Here is a 2793-nt window from a genome sequence, read left to right as displayed (position 1 = left end):
TTTTAAGAGTTGATGTAAGTATCATTTTCCAGAAGGAGGGCAGAGAGCACTCACACTTCTGTTTTCTCATGCAATGCAGTAGTCAAGAAGAATGTGATTTAGGGCTTATCCTGCTTCCAGAAAAGACATCACTCTCTGATGGCTGCTGGGTGAATTTGAATGAGAGCTATGAGGATCTCATTGTTTAGAGTTACCAATTTTCTGGCTCAGGAGGGTGGTCCAGGAAATATGGTAGGTGGCTGGCCCTGGATATGCAACATTTGTAAAGGGTAGGAACCTACTAGATAGAGGTCAAGTGTGGACAAGGTTCTAAGTGTCCAAGTGGCAACATGTGAAACTCTCACTTTCTTTAGGGTTTCCATCACACCCAGAGTAACAGCCAAAGTCCTCACAGTGACTCTCAGACCTGACATGAAGGATCTGGCTTCCTGCTTTCTCTCCGACCTCATCCCCTACTGCTTCCCCCTCACTCACTATGTCCTGGTCCCCCAGGCCTCCTTTGTTATTCCTCAAAAACAGCCAACTACCACTTCACACCCATTAGGATGGCTGCTATTAAAAAACAAAGGATATGGAGTATTGGAGAGGATGTGGAGCAACTGAGATTCTTCTGCATTGCTGGTGGGAATGAAAAATGGTACAAGCGCTATTGAAAACATTATGGTGATTTTTAAAAAAATATATTAAATATGCAATTACCATATGACCCAACAATCCTATTTCTGGGTATATATCCCACAGAATTGAAAGCAGGGACTCAAAAAGATTTTGTATACCCATATTCATAACAGCATTATTCCCAAATTCTGAAATGTGAAACAACCTACATGACCATCAATGGATGAATGGACAAACAAGATGTAGGATATATACACAATGGAATATTATTTAGCCTAAAAGAGGAAGGTCATTCTCTATATGCTACAACATGACTGAACCTTGAGACATTATGCTAAGTGAAATAAGCAGGTCACAAAGGGCAGTATTGTAGGATTCCACTTATATGAGTTACCAAGAGTAGTTAAAGTCAGAGAGACAGGAAGTAGAATGGTGGTTGCCAGGAACTGCAGGGAGGGAAGAATGCGGAGCTACTCTTTAATGGGTACAGAGTTTCAGCTGCGGAAGATGAACAAGTTCTGGAGATGGATGATGGTGATGGTTGTACAACAGTGTGAAGTGAGGCTGTCTTGGACAACCCATTTTAAAATCACAACACTGATTCTGAGCACATCCTAACCTTTTCTTGCTTTCCTTTTTTCTGCAACAATGATTGCAAATCCAACACGATATATATTCATGTTCCTTGTGTGTTTATTGTTTGATTCCTATTGCAGAAATGTTAGCAAACTGAGTGGAGGGATTTCTGTGTTTTTGTTTGCTTTATTTCCACTGCTGAATAAATGGGGAGCAATCTATTTGTTGAATGAATAAATGAAAGAACATGATTGAAAACAGACTTCTAGAGAAGACAGAAACAGAAAGAGAAAATGAGAAGATTCCTTTTTTCATTTGGTTTTGTAAACTAATTTCTTCTATACTTAGATATGAATTTGACCTCAGTGTTCATGGTGGCTTTTGTTCTGTTTACCTTTTCATATGTATTCTGACCTCTTTCCACTATGGAAGTGTTGGTGTACACATGCACCATATTTACTATTATTTAAAGCTCTTGCTCTGAACTCAAAGCCTCGAGTATTCCTTGTATTCCTTATATTCCTGACTGCTCCCTTCCAGAGTTGCAGGGCTGCTTGAATTAGAAAATCAGTAACTCTGGGGAAGCTCAGCTCTCCAAAAAGGTTTATACTTGTTTGTTTGGGAGCCACTGGTTTGATTGGCTCTGGAGTTTTCATTGTCTGTAAATTTTAAGGAGGACGAGAGAATTTATACACTTTGGGAGGAAGGAGCTGTGCTTGGACACAGAGGATTGGTGTAATCTCTGGAGATGTTGCATTTAAAGTCCACTTCTCTGAAACTTTGAGAACTTGAAAATAATTATTGAACAGACTCATTAGCCTTCCTCTCAAGTCTCTATCAAACTTCTTACAAAGCAACTGGTATCCAAACTATTTTTGAAGTTATTTAGGAGGAGCTACAAGGCCAATTTCCTGATGGCAGGAGTGTTAACACCCATCCATAGGAACTAGAGAAACTTACTGCCTTGGAAAAATGTTTTGAAAAGGAAAGGTCCATAGTGAGGGCAATACACTTCTCAGAGACAGAGGAGTGACACAATGACTTCCAGGACAAAAGAGAGTGGGTGTAGCTGGCTGGGAAAGCAAGACAGTGTGCAATTTAGTGGGTGGATTGTTGGATTTGACAGGAGTTCTTCTTGACCACATGGGATGGAACTTTTGTTTTGGAGTTTGGAGGGAGCTCAGAGACTAAGAGAAATGCAGGGAGGAGGAGAGAGGGAAGGGGGAGTCTGGGGCATTATGGAATTCATACAAGCTGTCTTCATGTTCCCTGGCCCCTGTCTGCATTTCTTTAAGCATCTCCCCTGAGCAAGCACAATCTTTGGAAGAGACCGTTTCCTAAATAAACTGACAGTCATAGACCCAGGGCCCTCCTTAGGAAATGTCCTCAGAAAGTGCACTTGAAATAAATGATGGTGCATGTTCTAGTCTCCTATTTATATCTCTGTTTGGCCCTTTCACTCTTTTTATAAATAAACTTTAAAAAATCTTCTAGGAATATCAAGATATAGTAGTCAATCAATTCATCTATGTATTCATTTTCTCTGTCCTAAATGCCTCTTTTGTTTGCTTGCTACAATTATGAGCAGATCCTTGTCCT

The sequence above is a fragment of the Leptonychotes weddellii genome, chromosome 5, assembly GCF_054177405.1.
Source record: "Leptonychotes weddellii isolate Sample4059 chromosome 5, ASM5417740v2, whole genome shotgun sequence".
Lineage (NCBI taxonomy): Eukaryota > Metazoa > Chordata > Mammalia > Carnivora > Phocidae > Leptonychotes > Leptonychotes weddellii.
This window is presented reverse-complemented; position numbering follows the sequence as displayed.